Consider the following 23,776-nt stretch of genomic DNA (forward strand, 5'->3'; position numbering starts at 1 on the left):
TCCAGGGCAGCTGTGCAGGATGGCCGTAAGCAGGAGACGTTTTGTTTGCTAGTGCCCTTTGCACCCCGCGCTCGGGGAGCCGCGACCCTTGCTGGAGCGTGGCCCTGCCTCGCCAGAACGGACACTCGTTTGGCATTGCAAAACCCAGAGGAGGTTATCCGGTCAAGGTGGCTGCGTCTGGAGTAGTCTAAACAAATTCTGTATTTCTGGGAATTATCACTCCGTTGGTCAGAATACTAGTCGTGTGGCTACTGGCATATAGTTCGACAAACAGAGAAACAAAGTGTCAGAACTATTTTAATGAAGGATTCCAATGGGAGTCGAAAGCATGTTGATGATTTCTTTCATGTCTTAATGCCATTAGCTACCTCAGGCATTAAGTGCGAGGAGTACCAGGAACTGACAGTGCACTGAGTGGGGAATGAATCATTTTTTTTAAAATAACTTTGTTGTTCTCATGAAATTTGGCCTCAGCAACATTGTCAGGTTTCAATTAGTAATGGTAACTCTGGTTCAAAAAAAAAAGAAAAAACCAAAAACCTTGATCCCTGATGTGTTACTAGAAATTTGACAAAGGGTGCCTTCCAGTCCCCTTTAAAGTGGTCTGCGTCATGAAGCCTTTAAGAAAAAACAGGCCCATTGCAGAGGGACTGCTGTTGTGCCTTGCTTTTTCATGGAGGACATTACATATGTCCTCGTTAGGCCCATCCTACTGGTAGGCACCTCTTCGCTCAAAATGCACAGGTTTTGTACAAATGAAGTTTTGTGTCACTCCGTTAAAGACAAACCTGCAGAATGGTCAGATACGTAGTGTATCGCACACCACTGCTGGAGATGTGGACATTTGAAAGCAGGAGGAACAAATACATGAACAGCTTTGCAGTCAGAGCAAGATTTTCCTTTATGCTGAACTTGATGGCCTACATAATACTTTTTTATTTGAAATATAGAGCAGGGCCTAGAGCAGAGTCAACAGCTGTGGAGAGTGAAGGGGAAAGATCCAAAGGTTACACTCTCTGCTCTAAAAGTAAGGTCTTCAAAACCCTACCTGACTGTGGCCTTCTCTTACACGTGCATAAATTTCTGTGAGTCTGAGGGTCCAGATCCAGAGCAAGGAAAGTTGGTCCTATGAGTGTCCTACCCTGGGAGCATGTTTCTCTCCCTTCCCCACCGTGAACCAGTCCAGGGAGCCAAGCTGGTTGGAAATTCGCTGTTTTACTTTGTAGGGCTAGTCTTTACCTAGTTCAGCTCTGAGAACTGACTCCCTGCCCAGACGAGCTGAGGAAGGGTAAAACGGCAGCAGTGCTGACTAAGCTTGGCTTTTGTTTCCAGGGAACTGGTCCTTCCCCTTAGCCAGAAACGCTCTAGCCATCATGGCCTGAAGGTCTGCATTGCCTAATTTATTTTGCTGAAAAGATGTAGAAATATCAATCAGTTCCATGAAGAACAGAAAGCATTTCAAGAATAGTATGAAATCTTGAATAAATCCTAATGGGCAGAGGCCTGTTCCTGGGTGCAGAATTAACTACTGAGCCATCTGGTAAACAAAGGAGTAACGCTGTTAGTTACGCATGCAGATCTGACCCTCTTTATTCTTTATAAAGAGTCTGGGAACTTAAATCAGAGCTTTAAAGACTGCAGAGCAGCATACACCTAAAAATGAGCGAAACAAAGCTTTAACAGGTCAAAACCAAAGTCTCTAAACTCTGTACAAGCAAAAAAGACAACAGCACCACAGATGTGCTCAAGCACAGCAGTCACTGTGCTTAAGTCAGTCAGGCCCAGAGGAATCTTCCCAGGAAGTTGAAGGATATTTTATTATTACTTCTGGACTTATTGCTGAGTCTGCTAGTAGGTGTGCCAATTAGTTTCAATGCTCACTGAGTTTTATCAAGTTACCACCTAAGCAGCTAGGCTATGACCACCAAATAATTCCATACATTTCTTCCAGTGCAGATGTAGACACACAAAGTATCAATTAAATGGAAAGTCTTTTTTTGCATATAAAGCCAATGTGAACAACATACATAGATATATCTTCTACTTTTTTTCCTTTTCTTAACAATGAAATGCAATAAAATCTCCTAGAAAATAATGCCATTATCTATCATGGAATTGTCATTAGAGGTTGTGGTGAAGTTTTGATGACCGACTATGCAAATACTGTGCATCTCTGCAGGAGTTCAGAGCACTTTGTGTGACTGACAGCCACAAATACACCTTTCCTAGGTGCCAAGTCATCATTTTGCCAATGAGTTGTTGACTGATGGAGGAAGAAGAGCTAATCAGAAGCATTAAAAACTCTTAAAATGTATGAGAAGTGGAAGGGGTAAAACGGACTACTGGACCCGTTTGACGTGGTATGACATTGATTTGCACCTTAGAATTATCGGATCTTGTTCCCACTCCTCCTCATTTCTCACTCATGTCTAGACCAAACACTGCATAAGAGATACTTTTACCACAGCATCTGGTTGCTTGGGAACTTCACTGGCCATCTTGTTAGCTTTAACTTTTTATGTCTGAAATGTGGTTGCTGGATCAGCTCCTACTGCTCTGAGTTGCTTTGCTCGTCTACATTGTGCTTTCTCTTGACTCATAAAAATCCTGGCTCATAAAGCAAGCTGGTGATGGTTGGACTATGATGTCTACCCATTGCATACATATGTTTAAATCAATTTTCATCTACATTCACATCCAACTTGTGCATAGCAGTTGCTTTGTAGTTCTGGCGTAATAGCCACAAACCCTCTGATGCATTATGAAATCATATGTTTGTAGCCCTTTCTCTTCCTTAATGAATTCTCACACAATCAGGTCTCTGTTAGTCTCAAAAAAACAATTGCCAGCAAATGCAAAGATGTGAAACACTTAGAAGTCAGGACACATTTCATCTGAAACAAAATCCCATGAGTGGCAGTGTTGGCAAAAGTGGTTTGTGGTTATCTGTTTCACACACACTCACAAATTGATATGATTCATTTTAAACGCTCAATCTTTTTCTTCTCACACAAAACAACTCCATTTGACCTCAGACTGGTGAATGAAGGAACTGACTATTGGAAGGGTAAGGGATGAATGACAGTAAACAGATTAGGGACATCAGGCCTTTTACCTAATATTATAAAGTAACCGTTAATCAATAGCCAGTGGAGTAGGAAAAGATCAAAAAAATCAAATCAGGGTCTCTCTTCCCTTGATATACTCAATATGTGTCACGTTCTTTAATTTATTTATAGAAAGGTACCATTTGAATGTTGACACTTTTCTTTCTACCTCTATTTGTAACCATCTCTGCGTGAAGAAGTGCTCAGGACTGTCGGCAAAAGAGGAAGTTGTCTGTTAGCTGTCAGAAAACTAAAGGCATAAGAGGGAAGCTGAAGGACAGTTAATGCTGCCAAACAGGGCTTTTCTCCTTAAGAACAAACCCAGACAGGGGATAAACCATCAAAGTTTTCTTCTCATCAAGAGAGAAGATCATTGGGAAACCCATGTAACCAGTTTGGTCAGGGATAGCCTGCCAGCGCATGTGCTTAAGAGAAATTCTTAGGAAGGAACTGACTATGAAAGTTCAGGAATTCATTGACTTCTACAAACTATTCCAGTGTAAGAGTTTAACAGAACTGCATGCAAGGCCACATGTCTGGGTAAAACATTTCGCTTTTAATAAGGTGGGGTGAGGTTCCCACTTTCTGGTAGATAAGAGAATGAATCACTGGGACTTTTGTACTCTCCTTTTCTAACCAGTGGGAAGGGAGAGTGCTTATTTCTAGTAGGATCAACATTTGTAGTGGTTTCGGGCTGCACATTCCCCTTCTGCAAAATCAGCTCCTTTTTGCTGGAGTTCACAAAGCAGAACAGTCTCACCTGAAAGAGGACAGATCCCACTTCTAAGAACTGCTGGACTTTCTTTACAGGCCACCATTTAGCTTGCTGGGATGAAGGGGACAAAATACATTTTACTGCTGGCAAGTTTCTCTCTATGCTACTTCCCAGCAAATAATAGCGTCTGTCACTCAGACTGCATCTATATTGAAAAGCAAGAACTCCACACGCTTGTCTTTGAGTTCTCCAGAAAAATCACTCAGCTTGAGCTTAGATTTTACCACCAATACCACTGACTTGAGTGAAAAGCTGACTTTTGGCATGCAAAATGTCATTGTGGCTGGTATAGCTTTTCCTAATAACATGTTCCAGTGCTTAAGCAGTATGAATTGCCATACTTTTTATAATTTTGACAAGATGGCAGAGGAGTGCTTTAGTGTCACATGGATTAAATGCAGATTTTTCAAATAATATGTTACCAGCCCACACTTCAGGCATGATCCAAGATGGAAGCAAAGGCAAGCTTCCTGGCTGATTGGAGTGGCTTTGGATCAGGCCCTTGCTTTTTCTCCTTCCTCTATTCCCTAGCAACATGTGGAAATAGAGAAAAGTCTAAAGAAATAAAAATAAAATAGAAAGAAAAATCAAAAATAAAATCAAATAAAGTTAAATAAACAAAATAAAAGCAAAAGAAACATAATCAATACTAAGCATATTTCATGAGCATCAAAGTGTTTATGTTTCAACAGTGAAGCACAAAGTCATAAGTTAAACTCTGTATTTGTATATATGACTCAGCAAACTAGTCGATTATACTGAGGATAATAGGAGTGTACTTTATTCTAAAAATAAGTATGGAGTGCATGAGACTACTAGTTATTGGAAAAATCTAAACACTCAAACCACACATAATTTCATGTTGCTCTGCTTAAATGGATCCCATTTCCACTGAAATCAAGGATCTCATTGCTCTTAGCTTTAGGGAGGGCGGCTTCAGACTGATTTTTTGATCAAATATTTTGTGCCTTGGTGTCTATATATTGGCTTGTCCCTTTGTAGGCTGTGAATAGACAGGGCAAGATCTCAGGAGCCTCTGAGCTGGGGTGGCAGAATTGCACTCTTGTTGCCAGGAGCTTTGCGCCGAACCATGCAGCATGGATGTAAGTACCCTAGCCCGGAGTCACTGAGGAAAATGTGCCTTTATCATAACAGTGAGATGAAGGTTTAACTCCTAGGGAGATCTCTAAGTCTAAAAAACAGTCTAAAATTTACTATTTTTTGATGGAGACCTGTATCTACTGACAGTCCAACTGCAAAAACTACAGTAAAAGCTCAGTGCTAAAACTGGTTGTCTCACAGTGGCTATATAACGGCTTGTTCACACAACCATCCTGTGACCATTTAAGATTTTGCTGACAATGCTTAGGGATCTTCCCCTCTTGCTATGGACTACAAGTTTTGTCTGATGCAGCACGAATTTACCTGGCAATGCAAGGAGGGGATGAAGTTCACTTACACAGAAGCGCTGCAGAAACCACTTCACCGCTCCCAAAGAAAGCATCAGCATTATTTCCTTATTCAGAACTGCAGGGATTCACATCCTCATTTCAGCTCTAGCCACTTTCAGATCTCAGCTGAAAAGACAGCCTACCTCTCTGCCATTACCCTTTTTAGTTTATTTTCCATAGATTTTTATCACTGGGGCATTTTAATGTAAGAATCAGCACACTTATATTCAAAGCACAGCTGAGGACAGATATCACAAGGAGAGGAAAATGACTTGAGTCAGGTCTCAGGAGAGCAGAGTTCAGGTCTGGCCTCTGCCTCAAGCTGCTGGATGACCTCCAGAAAGTTACTTGGGGTCTTTGTTGCCTTTACCTGTAAAGTAAAATGCTGTTACTTCTTTTCTCTTACCTTATTTATTTGCATTGAAAAATCTTGAGCTTAGGCGCCTATTGCCTGTGCCTCAGCATTGTAAAGCTGTTGGCACTCTCTTTGGAGCCGGGGGAGCCACCACAACCTCCTTGACCTCCCCTGTCAGCGTTGCCCAGGATTTTACGCTACCCAATTTCCAGAGCATATAGGGCCCCAGGTAAGATTAATAAGGCACTTGGCATAATCCATAGGTGCCCTGCTCAGGGTTCTTTTCAGTATATATTTTTTTCTCACAGAGGGTATAACTATCCCAGGATGAGCACAAGAACCTGGCTTTCTTGTAACTGTTCTTTCTGCCATCTGTAGATAACTCTCTTGGCTGCATCTCCTAATTGAAAAAGGAAGCCTTGGCTCAAGCTTTATAATGATTCAGGCCACTCCCTTAGACCAGAACATAACACTTGCCTGAGAAGTTGTATTGCTTTATATATGCAGCTGTGCTCGAGCCAGGTAGTTGCTGTTCTAGAAATTCTCTTTCTCTTTATGACTCAGAGGTGAATAGCACAGGCCATTTCTATGGATTTTACCCATGATTTCAGATGCCTTTCATCATCAATGCTAAATCCCTTCAGTCTGGCTTCGGGCACTTTCCACTATTCAGATTAAAGCTGTGCCACAGTACAAAAAGGAGCTAATTGGACCGAAGAGGGGCAGAAGGGGAGGCATGAACCTTGTAGTCCAGTGGCTGTAGTAGTCAGGTGCAACAAAGCTGTCTAGTCCCTGCTTTCAGGCTTTGGTAGTTTATCCAGTACCTATAACTCATCTGGTTGACGTAGAATGAAAAAACACATCCGTCCCATCCCTGGCTCCACTTGGGTTAAGTACCGAGGCTGATCTGGAGCTGCAGTGGCATGGAAACCTCTTCTCCCTCTTCTTACTGCAAGTCTGGTGTTGTAGTATACCCCTCTGTATGTATAAAACCAGGGCTCCACAACTGGATGGTTGTACAAGATAATGGTAATAATTACATATTGGTCCCTTGTAACTCCTTTCATGGAGGGCTTGCAAAACTCCTTAAAAAACATCTATTCATTCTCACAACATGCCTGGGAGGTAGATAAGGATTGTTAGGCACAGGAGATATTATTTATTGTGAACCAAGAGACAGTATTCTATTGCTGGTGCACCAAAGATAAACGACTTGTCCAGGCAAAGCCTGGAAGGGAACTTATGGTTGCTCTAAACCATGTGCTTCAGTTTCTAGGCCAAAGTATTTCTTTGAAACTTATTTAACCTGGCAAAAGTTAAAGCACTTGCTTATACCACTGCAATAAATCTTGGACTCTTGATTTACCATGGTGCAAATGAGAGTAGAAGTGGAGCCTGGAGAAGGGCTGATAAGGCTGTCAGTGCTCTCTGAGCTGCCCTCTGTGTATGCTCGTGTGGTTGAGCTCCCGCCCCCCTGGGGGATGAACACTGCTACTTCTAGACTGCGTGATGAGTCAGGGTATTGTGGCCGAGACTATAAGCACTGGCTCTGTCACCAAGCAGACAGGCAGACATTCAAAGAAACCACAGCACTCTGGTTTCTTTGCCCTTGTTTTCTTAATCAAATTCAGGTTGTGTGCGCATACACATTTTTCACCCACGGCACAAACAAATACTGCTTAACACCTGCAGGTGGTTGGCTCTCAGAAATGCCTATGGAAAGATGACTCATAGAAGGAGTAGCGGGAGGCTCCTATGGCATGCGTTCTAACACAGGGAAGAGCATTCCCCCTTACTGTAAGTGATCTAATTACATTACTGTAAATCTCAGTCTCACATTTTCACCTACCTCCGCATCAACTCACAGGCTTCAGTTATGTAATTGTGGAAAACTTTCTACCAAACAGAAGATTCCTTCTGAATGCCACATTGTTTGCAAAAGATTTGTATGTGAATGTAGGCAAAGAAGAGAGACTTCAGAGCAAGTAGTAGAAATCATTTATTTGACTGAAAGTGGTACCTTTTTAAAGGCTATGAGTACTCAGATTTGTGCATTCAGTTGCACCGCAGGCCTATAACAATTGCGAAGAAAATGAGCAATCTAAGAAAGGAATGTTGTTTCCTTCTCAGTGGGATAAATGTAATTTAGATAAATTAGGGTGAGGTTTTTAGGCTAACATTTCAATTAAACAAAATATTCCTTTCTACTTCCTGTCCTCAGCCTTGCTTACTGCTACTGATCTTACCATTAAGCAGTTGATAGAGTCCTGCCTACACTTCATGGATGAATATATTATTCTCTGCAGGTAGACCCCAGAAGACAGCTCTCCTCACACAGACCCCTCTTTACATGGTGAGAAGATCCAGGACTAGATGATAATCCAGATAATGAGCTGGGAGCAATAATCACTTTTGGAATAAAAGGTACTTCACAACTGTGTCAGTCATTATTGCTATAGTGAGGGCACAAGTAATCACTGCTTTGTTCAGAAACAGTGAGAAGAAAGGAGAGCACCATGGGCAAGCCAAGCACTCGCTGCTGCCATTGAGCCACTGAGTCTGGGAGGTTTCCTGGGAATAAAACAGGGCATTGATTGATGGATCTGTATGTGCCAGAGCTTTTGAGAGAAGCCAAAGAGGATATCAGAGAGATAGGCAGAAGTACCTAGGACACAGTCAGAGCAAGCACTATGAGCATGTCCTGAGAAAAATCTGAGAGAGTGCTCAGGGCAAAATGCTTACTGGAAAAGAAACCTGAATGGCAGGAGAAGACTCTAGGCACGTCTGCACAGCCAGGCGCCCCTGGCTGGTGTTATTACACCTGTGCTCCGAGCCAGTCAGACATGAGCCAGCCCAGGCCGAGAACCTGAGTTAATCTGAGCCACCTCTCAGAAGATGCTGTTGCATTCAGCTGGCTTGTGTCCAGCCACCTTGGAGCCCACGCAGAGCAGCCTGCCTGTGCCTGATTGAAGGCGTGTCTACACAACCTCTGAGTTTCTTTCTTTCTCTCTTTTTTACTCTCTTTCTTTCTCTTCCTTTCTTTCTCTTCCTTTCTTCCTTCCTTTCTCTTCCTTTCTCCCTTCCCTTCCCTTCCCTTCCCTTCCCTTCCCTTCCCTTCCCTTCCCTTCCCTTCCCTTCCCTTCCCTTCCCTTCCCTTCCTTGATATGTTTAGAGAAAAGAAAGTGCACATTCCTTGTTAATAAGCTAGAAAACCTCAAGCATTTGACCCCACCATCTTCCCCATCTAACTGCAATAGCCCACCGTACTGTGCACTTGACATAAATGGTTGAGTCAGAAAAGACAATGTTATGAAAAAAATCATGGCTTCTAACAGAGCTCACAATTTAATCCATTGTCTAGGAATCCAAATGGCAATAGGTCATCTAAGAACGGAAGGGATTGCTCCAGCCTACTCTTCTAAATCAAGAACAAGCAATCAGAGGCAAAAAATTGCAGAAGGTCAACTGAGGAATTAATATCCGAATCCAGGAAATTGTCAGCCAAAGCAACTAAAATGTATCCTTTTGCTGCTTATTAGTATTATGTCTCTGTGTTTGCAGCTCTGAACAGTGTCCACACTCAGGTACTAGTGAAATTAAGGAGTGGTGAAGAGGTGATTTTCTGGGCATCAAATAGAGGAGAAAGCACTGGATTTGTGGTAGGAAGAGAGAATATGAGGCTGCAGTGAGAGTGTGAGCAGGAAGAGGCTGAAGAAACCTGAAAGGGCCAGGAAGTGTGCCAGGAGAAATGTAAAAGCATCCTGGTGCTTTGGATGCCAAAATGTCTTACTGTAGCTCTGAGTAAAGCTTTATTCCTGTAGTTTTTATGGTCACTATAAATGCTTGATGAAAATAGAGCCTTACATTATGCTCTTTATAGAATAAACTGTAACACAGTTCATACTATGAAGATAATAGCTTTTCTTTAACTCTTAAAATATTTGATTATTTCATTCTGTGAATAATTCCAAAAAGGTTCAAATGCAGAAACTTTCTATAAATTGAGGTACTGGGTTTATAAGTGCACACATATATTCTAATTCATCCATCAAAACATTCATTTTGGTTTTGATCTTTTTCCTTACCATTTATTGTACATACATGAAAATTAAAAGCCAAATAATGTAGAGAAAGAGGATGCTATTTAGGGCCCAATTCTGCTCCAGCTGAGTTGAATTAAAATGTTTTATTTTTTGCCTCCATATTCTTTAAGGACTAGCTAGACTTAGGACAATTTAAACTAGCTGAGGATTTAGTGTTACTTCTTTTTGTACATATTTGCTCCTAGCAGGACTCATCACCTTTGCATCTGCAAATGATACAGCCTGGGTAGGTCTAAAGAGCAGGTAAGTTTGATGTTTTCTGATTTTTTTCTCCTCCCACACCAAAATCCCATTCCTTGGCGTTAGGTGAATAACTGGAAGTCTCAGCTTCTCTTTAAGAATTGGCTTTCTAGACCTCAAGGCTGCAGAGAGGGCTTTAGAACAGGAGCCAAGCATTCAGAAATCTGAAGGCAGTCAGAAAGGATCTGATACTCGTCACGTTTGAGGACCTTGAAGTTTCTAAGCTGCTCCTGTAATTTTGGAGACTACGTCCTACAGGCCTGCCTGGAAGATGTTGGCGAAGACAAGTAGGAACGGCGGAGGGGATGGCTGTGCTGGGTGATACCGGCGTGGCCTCTCTCGGAGGGCTGAACAGCTACGTTCTGCCTGCAAGATCCTGGCAATATGTCCCTACTTAGGCAAAGTCTCTAGATGCCTATAAGTCATGCTGCTTTCTTATTAATGAAGAAGATATTTTTAGAAATTTAGCAGGATCAAACAAATAGTGCTACTCTTTGTTTTAAATCCACAATAGGCTCAAACATCTTTGATCCCCTGGTTTTTCAGTGCCCTTTCAGATGTGCAAATGTATCGTAAATTAATGCACAGTTCTGGATTACTTAGTCTTTGAAGTGAAAGGTACACAGAGTATAACTGGAAAAGTATAAATATGAGGAGATATCTGTAGGGCATTATTTTACATCTCTGTACTGATATCAAACTGAGAATTTAATCCTTCTACTGTGACACATCTATGCACTCTGTGTGATTTATCAGGCTTAAAACATGAAGTGATTAAAAATGGGAGCACTGAGGAAATACAAGCAAGATGAAATACTTCTCTATCACCTAAAAAAAAATTAAAGCTGGTTTAATTAGGCACGTCCTTAATTCTTAGGATGTGCTTATTTCTAACTAAAGTGGGTTGAACTTAAAAGTTTAATTTCCTATCTATCTAAAACAGGGCCATATTTAAAAGCATTGCTCAAAATATAGTAAGATCTACTACTTATTAGCTTCCTTTCAGAGTTAACAAGCATAAAATCTGGCTGACTGGTTAAAAATCTGTACAAGAATACTACGACAAATTACAATCAGCTGTCACATGCGCCTGTTTTATGTCTTCATTGTTCACTATCTGTGAACATTTATTCAAGCCAAGTGTTGTTTGTATGAATTTTGGTTTCCATTTAACCAAGAAAATTGCTAGGATCAAATAACCATCTAAGCACTTGTTGCAAAGATTGATGGATAAAATATATCTCCAATGAATTCACAACTCTGATATAGCCCTAACTAAAGCTGTGAAAGAAGAAGAAATTCCCATTTCCAAAGGAGTTCAATGAAACTAACATTTATTTTGTTCTGAATCAGAATGCAAATGAACGATCATCACGGTTGAAAAAAATCCTTGTATTGCAATATTTTTCTTTCTGCGATATAAAGCAAAATGCAGTTTGAAACTAAAAGTAGCTTTGAAAAACACCTCCTCTCCCATAGCTTCCATTCCAGAAATGTTGAAATGGAATATTTTGACCTTCTCACAATACTTCTTCCCAATCTTTTTCCCCAAAACAAAAGATTGTGAAAAATCAGCATGCCTCAGAGAGCAGTTTTGGCTTGACAAAATGGCATTTTCTGATGGAAGGAAAACATTCCATTGGAAAAATTTTTAACCAGCTCTAGCAAATAACTCTGGATTTCACACTCTGGGCTAAATTCACAAACCTTGATCCTTTTAAATGAGCTGGAATGCTTGGGAAGTAAGGAACTAATCAGGAGAAAGAAGGACCCTCCCAGCATGGTTTGGAGACTACAGGGGGGCCTACTGGAATGGATACGCATAGGCAGGCTGCTGTATGGTTTCCCATGGTGTCTGCTCCCATCAGCCCAATTACAGGATCAGAGGCAGATTTGTAAGACTCTGATTTTTTTTTTTCCTGAGGAAATAGCTTTATTTTGTTTTGTTTCTTGCTGTTCTTGGCAAGAAATTCATGTTTTATTGGTATGAAATACAAGTCTGTTTTGACACTTGCAGAGACAACACAGACAGGGAGAAGCATCTTTCTAGCTATAAACTGAAATGTGTATGCCTTGTAAAAAGCTTTTTATTGCTCATATAGTATAAAAGAAAAAAGAAAATTTGTTGCAAACACAGATAAGTTATCTATGTCTTTCTGTGTACTTTCCTCTGTCTTACAAAACAGAAACCTGGTTCACTGAGAGCATCTGATTCTTTCTTGTACTTCAGTACATGAAGCAATAAGCAAATCCTTGAAATCTGAGTACAGCTTCAGTGCATAGCTGTGAAAAGTTCTCTTCCATTAAGGAAGAAGTTGGTTTTCCCCATGCCTGCTAGCAGTGGAGACAAGATGGTCTCAGTGTCTCTTTGGCCTGAAGTGGCTAAGAACCATTGGACTAATAAAAAGAGTCTGGAGGTTTGATCTGCACTGTTGGAAAGCCATTGTCCCTACTTTAAGTTACTTTTGATCTACCTTAAGAACTACAGTGTGCAGGGCTGAAGCCAGCACATTTTTATCTTGGAGGAGACACAGATCTCTTATCTGCATGTTGCTCCCATACTTAATACAGCATAAATGCATCTTTCATCCTACAAGGACTTCAGGCTAAAGCAGGCAGGAAATAATGTTTTCTATCTTTCAAAACCTTTCAAGACTTTTTTTTTCAATAAATCTGTACCTCATTCAGATGAATCAAAAGCCTTTAAAAGCTTTTCTCACACAGACAGAGAAGACTTAGCACCTAAGACACAGGAGAACATAGAAGCCTCCAGAAATCACATCAAAGGATACAACGGCTGCATCTGTACTTGAAAGCGGAGCAGTGCTGGGATATTCTCCAGCCCTGTAGCACTTTCTGGCCATGTCCACGCTGTTGCACGCTCCTATCCTCCGGAGCAGGTAGCCGAGGAGCATGGGCTCTGACCCATGCTGACTCCTCAGACATGCTAGCAGGTCCAGGCTAAAACTGTGCCAAACACCATTGCAACATTTTAATAGCATCAATGACTGAGTCCCAGCACCTAAGTCTATGGCCCTGGCACTGTTTAATTTACTAGTATAGCTGTCCTGAATCAGATCAAAGAGTTGTTATAAAATTTCCCACCTAAACACCCTGTCTCCAGGCTACTGGTGCTTCTACCTCAAGTCGTATTTCTAAGACTGTTTGTAAAATTGGCTGATCCAAAGTTGTAACAAGATGACTTTTTATGCCATGTCATGTAGAGGGCTCCACATGCAGCCAACTATCGCTGTTTAGGATAATGGGAGGCTGAGATGCCTACATAATGGAAAATCTCATATGGGTAACATGGGATGGAGTGAGAAAACAGAGGACAATGTTTAATCAGCTCAAGCCAATCAGGTCAGTTCCAGCCTTGCTGAATCCAGGCAGGTTACTGCAATTTAATTTAAGTATCACTGCACTGCATTCACTTGTCCTCTAGGTTATGGGAGAGCTTTTCAACTTGGTATATTGCTGCTCTATATATTTGTGACAGGTAGTCATTAGAGACATTAGTATTTTTTCAAAGCTTTTACTTCATAAATACTCGTTTAATTGTGAAACCCAAAAGGAAGCTTGCAAAACTTCTCACTTGACTCACATGTCATGGATTTATCTTCTTTCTCACCCAAACGACATAGTAATATTATGTTCTCTTCCTTGGAAATCATAGTACAGTCTTGTCCCTTCTGCCACACATAAGATGACAAACCCATCTTTACCTCTAACAGAGAGGCACCTCTGTATATGCCATCTGGTTCTCTTGAGCTTAAAAAGTTCTTGTTCAAATTTGTCCTGATGAAATCCTCTGGCATCTTCCTGAGGCTTTTCTGCCTTCCTGCCAAACATTAATTGGTACCTGTTCCTGGACATTTTAATATGTCTCTCGCTGTAGTGATTAGCCTCAAGCATCTTTCTGCCTCCCAGCCCTTTCTCTAAGTCTTTGACTTACTTTTAGAAACCTAACTGGGATCTTTCTTCCAAGGCTGTGTGACCTGGATAGCTTCCTTATTGCTGAAGATTTCACTGATAAAGGCATCTATTGCTACATGGCCCTGGCAGTTCTGCAGAGTGAGCTCACTGCATGCCCAGTGTTCACCTAACTCTTTTTTCAGCAAAGCCATCCCTCTCTCATCTATGGGAAACAACCCTAAGTGATTCATAAATGATTATCGGTTTGGTCCATGGCCAAATTTGTGTACATGTACCCAAGTCTTCAGAGGGAATATAACCCCATCAGCAGTCATTTTCCACTCTCCCGTAGAGAAGATCTGTAATTCAAAGATTTATCAGCCTGAAAACTGATGCAGATTGGACTACCCAACAGTTTCCCACCCTTCCAAAGCACCGTCTGCCCCTGCACGTTCTGGGTTGTAGTCTTGAACAAAAGCTCCCAGTCCACAGTAACAAGAACATGTATGCATCTTATTTATCCATATTTTTATATATTTTATTTGCACAAGTCATGAGATTATTGTTTGATGAGTTTAAAGTCTGAGAATTATCTCTTAGAAGACTGTTTGTCTACTTGCGGGTGTGGACCTGAGCCTGCAATCTAAGGTCCAGGCAATGCTAGTAAAAATTGTACTTTGCTGGATGTCAGTGATTCACTCCCAAAACATGAAGCATGATAAACTGAGAAGAGAAATAAGTAAAACACCTCTCAAGTGGAAACCATACTGAGACGTCTCAGTGCTAGTTTTAAATATTCACTATGCAGAAGGAAGACAGAGTTCTTTCTCAGACATCCGTCGTGGATTTAGCCCTTTCACTGATGCAGAAACCTTTGTCGAATGGCATTACATTTCCCAGCATTGCAGCAGAACATCGCACCTCTCCAGAGGTTCCAGGGAGACATTTTGTCTCTTGGCACAAACGCAGCTCCAAAAATTACTCCCCTGGCACCAAGGTGGGGTGGCATGGCGACTTAGGAGTGAGCAGCTCTTTCCTGCAGTGGTAGCGCTCACTGGCATAACTGAGAAGAGTATTCACAGCTGTCATGACCAAGGACTTGGTTATGCTTAAAAACTGGCAGAGGCATAATTAGATTTATCTAAAGTTGATCTAGTTACACCGGCATGAAAGTTTGTTTTAGCTGCATTCCAAATGGTTAAAACCTCAGTTACAACAATTTGCCTTAATTGAGACTACAATATAAATGATGTTGTAAACTGATTTAGCTGTTACCAGTGCTTCTATTTTGTGGTACGCTAGTATAAAAACACTTGTTCTGGTCTCATTGCTTTCTTTCCCTCACCCTGCCCCGAAGAATGGTATATCTCCTACATTGCTCATTTTTTCAAAATCAAAAAATAACCTGTCTCCTATATGAATACTAGAGATATTTGTGGTGTGTAATTTGGATTTTGCCCATGTATGAAGATGCAAAAAAGTGCCAGGAAGTTTCTGTTAAGATAAGGCAATAGATCAACAAGATGAGTCTTTAAAAAGTCATAGTATAGGTGACTGATATAGCTCTTCCAGTGACAGAGGAGGTTTTATTTCAGTTGCATGTAAAGCAAAAAGAATTATTTGTGTTGAGCGCTTTATGTACATGATCCAACTATGCTTCATTTGCTGAATTTCATGACTCCTTTGTTCTGCTTTGTAGGAAAGTATTAGTATATGTGATGTACATGAAGTGTGTGCACATGGCACAAATACTTCAATCTTGTGAAGAAGTCTTACTGAATTCACTCATGAGACAGTACTGGCACTTACTGCCTGTATATATAATATTACTGTTGTGTTTATTTTGAAAATGTATTGATCAAAAATTAAACATAAAAAAATCACAGCCACTGGGGCCTGTCTTACTTGTTGTTCTTTTAACTTGCCTTAGAAAGGACATCCATGTAATTCGCAGCTCTAAAACTCAGCAAATGGGAATGCAAAGCTGTACAATATGTACAATAAGAGACTGGGACATGGGACAGAGGATTTCCTGAGCTGTTCTTGGTGAATCCTTACTGTTAAGCAATCTCAGTCTTCCTCCAACCCCCTCTCTCTTTCATATACAAACACACATGCATCCATTTTTGTTCCCTTTTGCCACTCCTTAAGAAAGAGAGAAAGACAGATGTCCCAATACAAAAATCACAAGAGCAACATGATTTGCATTTAAAAAATACCTGGCCTTTATATGTGGACTGTTTTTGGTCACCAGAAAAGCTGCTTAACTGAGGACTCCATCTAACTTTTTGAAACCTCAGGGGAAAAGTGACATGCAAGATGGACACAAGACTTTTTGTCATGTTGTAAATACCCCCTTGTATTTTGAGTCACAAATACACAGGGTGCATGCACTGCTTAGTTACTCAAATCTGCCTGTCTGAAAGTGAATTATATTTGCTTATCACTCCTGCATGATTGTGGGGTTTTTTTTGTTGGCCAGTTTTTTGCTTCCTGGAAAGTGCTTTTAATTTTTAGCGATCCGCAAGAAATTGTTCTTTCCCCAGGTGATGCTGAGATCACACCACTCCTCCATACAATTGCTCCAGGCATTGTTCTGTGTGTTTTTCCCAACTGCACCGTAAGGGCCCAACCCTATATTCCCCAGACACCCAGAGTGCAACTGACTCAGTGGATGTTTTGGATGTTCAGAGCATGCAAGACAGGACCTAGACCAAAAGGTCAGTCTGCAGTGAACTTTCTCCCTTATTATCCGGATATGAGTTCAGCCTAATGCCATAATGAAAATATTTTTAATGCCATACCTCTGTGTTCCCTTCCCTTTCTAGCTCTTCAGTGCCTTGGGTCTTCTCCCTTTCTCCCTATCCCTCCTCCTCCTCACTCTGTTTTTCCGATTCTGGGTTTTTGCCCCATTGATTCTCATATGCCCAGGACAATTCTGGAGCTATAGGTAATATGGTATAACTTAGAGGCCCTTTTATAATACTCTTGGCTTTTACCAGATGTTCTCAAGACTTGCTTACACTGCCATAGGGATAGCTATAACCAAGCTAGCCAGTCCTGCTGCTATAGGCAGTGACATTTCATAGCCATCAACCTTTTACTGGCTAGGTAAGCAAACGAGTATCCAGGGTATTGGTAGTACAGCCCACGCTTAAACCTATGCCTTCACATTTTTGGTGCTAACAGCGTTACAGCCAGCTGGAGAGAGCTGGGGTGCATACGCACACGGCACTCGCACTTACCCGTCTCCGGTCAGGCAGCGCTACGCACTGTCTCCTCCCCTGCAGGAGGACCTGAGCTCTGGGCTGCACTGCAAGGGCTTGCACAGTGCCTGCTCTGTCTGAACGTCAACTACATCTGCCGTTCACTCTTCATTATTTGGCCCTGTATCTGCGTGTTTCAGAGTTTTATTTTGCATTCTTCCTGCACTCATTCCCTAAATCATTTTCTTTCTGTCTTCCTTTTTTTCAGCTTGTCTAACTCATGGTTCCATTACCTCCCTCCATTTTTTCACTAGTGACACTTTTTCTTTGTTTCCAGACATTCTGTTTTTTCACTCTCTTCTTGTTTGTTTCTGGGTTTTGTTACTTGTATCATGGTTGCTGCTAGCTCCCTGGTGATGAGGGATGCATCGGATAGCATTAGAGATAATCCCGGTTTCAAGAATTTTGCAATCTTAATAGAGAATACAAGCAAAAAGAAGTTAGAAAAAAGAGAAATACTGTTATCTCCATTTTACAGAAGGGAAACTGTGGCAGGAAAAAATACTGTTTTTTAGGTTACACAGAAGGCCCATGGCTGAACAGGAGGAAATGCCAGGCCTCCCAGATTTCATTCAGTGTCTTGCTCATTACTTACTGATTTCTGCAAGCATCTGCAGTGTAATACTTGCAGTGTAATTATTTGCAGTGTGATAAAGATAATAATAATAATGGCAGAGTCCATGAAGGAGCTGATTTCCTACATGATTATGGGTTTCCAAGCTTACCATAAAAGTCAATGATTATTTGGTGCACACTGCATTAATAAACAATAGTTATTTGAAGGGAAACAGTTTTATTTGGTGTTTTTTCAATGACCAACTTACATCCTATTGTGAAGGCCCACTGAATAGCCAACCTTGTAAGCTCTGATGTCTGCATTTGACCAATAAATTCATTAAAGACATCTGGAATAACCCAGTTTTCCTAGTTTAAGCCCACACATTTATTAAGATGAACACTGATCCACATTCTGATAAATTCATCTTAGTCTGCATTCAGAAACTTTCCATTATTTTAAATGAGTGCTGTTAATAACTACTAATGATTGTCTTCTTTATTATTTAATGTTAAACATTAACTGCAGTACAAATGACACTTCTAGTATTTATTCTCATGCAGTAGTCATGTGTACCCAGACATGTCTCTGCAGTTAACCTGCGTTCATCACCAGTGTGTTAATGCTTGCCCCTCACTGTTTTCACCTGCTATCAGCTGGCCATTTCTCTCTGAATCCATTCATTTGCGGGAGATTTTGCATAAATACATAACAGGGAGAAGTCCAGACAGAACCCAGAGGGTGCCTCTGAAGCTCCCCGTGTATTATGAATAGTACCTAAGTAGATACCTATATGGAGCTGCAGAAAATCTGGGGATGCTCACCTACCTACATCCCCATGGTTATATATGGACACCTATGCAACAGCAGGGAGAGTCAAATGGGCACCAAAGGCATGGAAATACTTATCTGGCAGGCAGAAAGACATCGCGGGGACAGCATAAAACACTCTGGGGCTGCCTACATCACTTTGTGCAGAGTCAAGCTTTCCTCACCTGCAGTGTGGTCTTGGCCTCCCATGGGGCATAACTACCATAGGGTGAACATGTTTTAGGTGGAGCCCATTAGTCTGCAAGTGCTCAGAGCAAAGGCAAATGTCACACTGTGCAGGTACACTGAGCCATGTCTCACTTCAGCTTTGCTTACATTTCCCTCTTCCCCCTAGCATGTGCGTCTGCTCCTCCTGAGCGTGGACTGAGAGAGTTAATCAGACTATCTATAAATACAGCCATGTAGCACAGCATAAATATGCTTTAAACATACTTTTTGGGCCACATAGGGGATCCCAGGATTAGTGTATTGGCTGTACTTTTGCCTTGGTAAATGTGATGTGATGAGTTTATATAATTGGCTTTGTGCTGCACCAAGGCATGGGGATGGGAAGCGAAAGCAAAGTGCAGCATCTCTGAGGCTGCCCCCACTCATGGAAGAAGCTTCTCAGATGTCTCAGAGTAGCCAGTGCTCACATCCATTCAAAGTGAAAACTAATAAATAAGTGCACTGACATTAAAACAAAAACCAAACCCACCAACTGTACCCTGATACCCTGATAAAGACTGAGAGGTACCAGAGCAAAGACTAGAGATATGCCAAACTCTGATTTCACAAACATTGTTGTAAATATGAAGAAACATAAAGTAACTCCAGTGAAATCTATAAAGTGGATTGGAAAAGGGCCTAGAAGGGATTATTTACACCACATAAATTTAGGTAATGACTCAAATGCCCAATTTATGATGTTAGAGGCTCTCTCTATAGTTAGCAGGCACCTCAAAGAGATTCAGAGGTACCCAGGATATACCTGTGCTCTAAATTGTTCTCTAGAAGGACCAGTCCGTCTTTCCACTAATGGTGAAGATAGTCTGGGGAGGCCCTGTCACTTTGTTGATTCAATTAGTGTGGAAAATTAGGCAGAGTGAAAATGCCCTGAAGTATCCAGATGCAGAATCCTAGAAAAGAAAACATGACCTTTTCAAGAAAATCTGCTGCTAATGCAAAAAATGTTGATGTCACTCATATACCAGATCCCTGAGAGGCTGCAGCCTGCCCCCGAGCCTTGACTATCATTAAGACAAGCCTGTATTTCAGTACAAAATCTCCAGCCATTAACCCGGTTTCTCTCCTTCTCACGTTCTTGACATATTCTCACCCAAGCATTAGAGCATGTTTCAGCTAGGAGGGTAATTGCTGCCAGTCTCACCCCTAGTACACTTGGAACATCCTACCTGGCTCCAAATGGATGTCTGTGCTGTTCGGCAGTCTCTGGTTATACTGGAATAACAAAGTACACTTGCAAGGGCAACCTTTTATAATCTGCAACCCATAGTAGCTTTCTGACTTTACTCTCACACTTTGAAGCTGAAGATTAGTGCACATGAAGGAGCATAGTCAACAGGGTGAAGCAGGACTCTCGTCCTATGACTGAGCCTACTCACCATACCACCTAGACATGACATCCATTCAGTTTGTAATACTTGGTTACAAACCCTTTTAGCCTCTTCGGTGCAAAGTTTAACTGTTTAACTGAAGATGGTTTACCTAACCAGCTGGCCTCCACCCTGTAATGTCTGAGTCAGGCAATGGTAACTAGCATCTTCCACTGGTGGATGCACACCCAAAGGTGCTGGTGTCAGTGCAAGGACAAGCTCAGGAGCAGGACTTGTCACAGGACCTGCCTGCATCAAGACAGGGCCATCACGGCCTTCATTTCTGTAAGTGTTAGAACTGACCAGAGAATTAGAACAAGGAATCTTTGTAGATTACGTCACCTCCTCCTTTTGGCCAGGCACTGGCTGCTGAATTTTTCAATACTCTACATTTCCTGAGCATCACATCTATCACAGATAAAGTATCCTATTGTATGAAGTCAAACGCTGATATAGTTCTCTCTTCTTAGTTTAAAAGCATTAGGCTTCCTCCAGCTTTATGTCCCTTGATACTCTGATACATATGACACACAGAGTCAAATTTCTGTTCAGTGCAATGACTATAAACATGGTGAAACAAATTCTCTTCTCAAGCAGTTAACTCCTGATAGCTGATGGTGGATTTGCAATGGTGTAATCAGGCATAGAATTTGTTCCAATGTGTTTTTAATACAAGTAGAGAGACTCAGGCTATTTATTATGGGAGTCATATAAACAAGTCATTCAAACAAAATCCTCCTAATTTTATAGCAGTCTAGACATACAGCATATTGCAAAGCTGCATCTAAGGACAGTGTCATTAAGGTTTTTATCCTCACTGCCAGTTCAGAGGAGAACTGAGGATAAACGTGGCAGTCTGGCACCTAACTTCTTATCCCAGAGTACCTAAAAAGAGTGTCAGAGTCATCTAAAAAGCCCTCTGCTTACTACATGATAAGAAAGTTTTATTTCATGTTTGCTCTGTTGGGATAATATTGGCTTTACTGTGTTTTGCCAAGTTTGCACACTTTCTGTGGGAACCCTCCTCATTCCATTGAAATGGGATGATAGGAAGCATTTTATTAGAGCTTACTGGAAAAATGTGCCCTAAGTGCCAAGGAGTCGGGACTGTCGTCCAGCTGGCTGCAGACAGACAATGCGTAAGTTACAAAAAGTTGCAGGATTGCAAGGCTGCACGGAAATTCCCATCTCAGCTGGTGCCTGCTCTTGCTGGACTCGTACACCTTCCATGAAACACATGCAAACCTTCACACGTCAATCCTGAACAATATTTAGGAAATATAGTGTAAGGGTTGCCTGAAGGTCAGCAGCACTGTGAGGAGCTGGGGCTGAGCAGAGCCAGTGGCCCTGCTTCAGTCCCCCCCAGGGACTCCCCAGGACACAGCGGCAGCACGATGCCCCCGCTCACTGTCAGGGCGCTCAGTGCGTTGCCTGGTGTGCAATGGACGATGGAAGCGCCCCATCATCACGGGCATTTTTTCTTCTCTTTAGACCTCACATGTGCCTTCCCTTTTTGAAAGTTGGTATGAATCTTGCAAAGCAAAGCTCTGTCCAGGGCGCTCTCTGCAGAGTCAATGACATCTGGAAATAGAAAATGCCTCTCAAATATTTGCAAGATATGTCAGTGATTTCCAGATTACTAGTTTGCCCTGATGTCTAACCTGAAACTTCTTTGCTGCATTTTTAGCTCATTGCTTTGTTTATTTGTGAAGTTGTTGTAGAAATTAGAGTTTATGGGTAATGTTCTAAATGAGGGATTAGAATGAATTTCAAGAGATAGCAGGCTAAAAGAGAGTCTTGAGGAGAGATTTGGAAGAGGAGAATGGGATTGTTATAGCTACAGGAAATGCCATATGGGGAAGGCAGGAATTGTTTGTGGGAGCAGGCAATGGAAACTGTGGCCATTAGTGGCTGAATGGCAGGAGTGAGAAACATAATGTGAATAGGAGCGGCATGCTACATCTGGGTGCTATGTGTTGTTAGACAAAGCATCAATGGAAAGACAAAATGGGATAGAGGGATGGGAAACGGCTTCTCAAAATATTGGAAAAAGGTTTTGCTTGATTGCCAGCACGTAAGTATTTTGAATGAAGTTCAGGCTCTGCTATGAAGTCCATGAGCGTTTCACCATCAAAGGCTGAAATTTCAATCTTTCTGTTTTACTAGCTTTTTTTTGTCAAAAAAATTTAAAATACGGATAGGATGCTATCACAGCTTTGGATCCAGAGTCAGATCTACAGTCCTAGTTTAGCTGTCTCTAAATAACTGAGGCAAAACACAGAAGTGATAATAGTTTGGACAATAGCACATTCAGATTTAATGTTAACATTTTTGAGCTAAAAGTATTCCTGTCCTGGAGCTTAAGGCTGAGATAGGAGACACAAATCTTTGCTTTATGTGTGGACCTGATTTTATTAAAATATATATGAGGTCAAAAACATTCTGAAGAAAAGTAGTAAGAAAAATTAGCATTTTTTTGCCAGTCTTTCTTTTTATACCTGGTCATTCCCATTTTTGTATCAATACAATGCAATGATACAATATCAACTATCACATGCATTTCAGTTTAAACTTTCAAATTTTGTGTTCCCTTCTGTATTGTCACTTTAATAACAATGATAAATATAAGTCATGATTCAGCAAAGTCCCTAAGCACTTCCCCTTCTGTGAGTCTATGAGATACAGTTCTGTGAATGATAAATGTTTCAGGCCATGACTGAACTGGAAAAAATGAGGAATGGGATTTGGGGAGAGGGAGGCCAAAATGGAAAACCTATAATATTTCATTTTTCTTTGGTCTGAAATGTTTTATCTGAAACAAAGCATTTAGCGTTGGGCTTATTTAGCTCTTTCTGAAAAAAACAAGGTTAATACTGAAATGTAAGTGAGGTTTCAAAATGAAACTTTGACCTTTCTGTACAATCATCCTCCCAATTTTGTTTTTGAATGCAATTGCATTTTTTCAACAAAACACAAATTAGCCTAGCTGTCATGTAAATGTCCTTATGCTACTCATGTGATTGGACGTTAGGCAACATTAATGTGTTTTGCAACGTTAAGGTGAAATAGGAGCAAAAGAAAGTCTCTAGATCGAGTACAGGAAGATAGACTTTGGGAATACAGATCGATGTGTGCAAAGAATATATTCTAGCATGTAAACTGTCTGCAAAAGTTTAGCTAGCTTACAAACAGTCTTGCAATGTGTTTGCATTTTGCAGGCCAACAAACACTCATCATTAAATCAGTGAGGCCAGTCAAGATGTCTGTAACACAGCAAGATGCACAGCAAAAGCAGCAGCAACAGAAGCAGAAAACTCCCCTCTCCCTGCCTGCAAATGTTGCAGACTTTTACAACATTGGTTCCTAGTAAGCTGTTGGGAAGCGTGCTATCTTTTGACCTTAATGTCTTTTGCATAGCAGAGAGAAATCATCTTCTCAAAAGCTGGTACTTTGATCACACTCAGAAATAAAGATCAGAAGATGACTAAGGGTCTTTGGAATTGAGTTCTTGCTCTCTTTCTTGCTCATACAGGCACGCAAAAACACACACAAAGGCACATTTTCATGTATTTGTTATTGACG

Source organism: Dromaius novaehollandiae, chromosome 3, assembly GCF_036370855.1.
Source record: "Dromaius novaehollandiae isolate bDroNov1 chromosome 3, bDroNov1.hap1, whole genome shotgun sequence".
Classification (NCBI taxonomy): Eukaryota; Metazoa; Chordata; class Aves; order Casuariiformes; family Dromaiidae; genus Dromaius; species Dromaius novaehollandiae.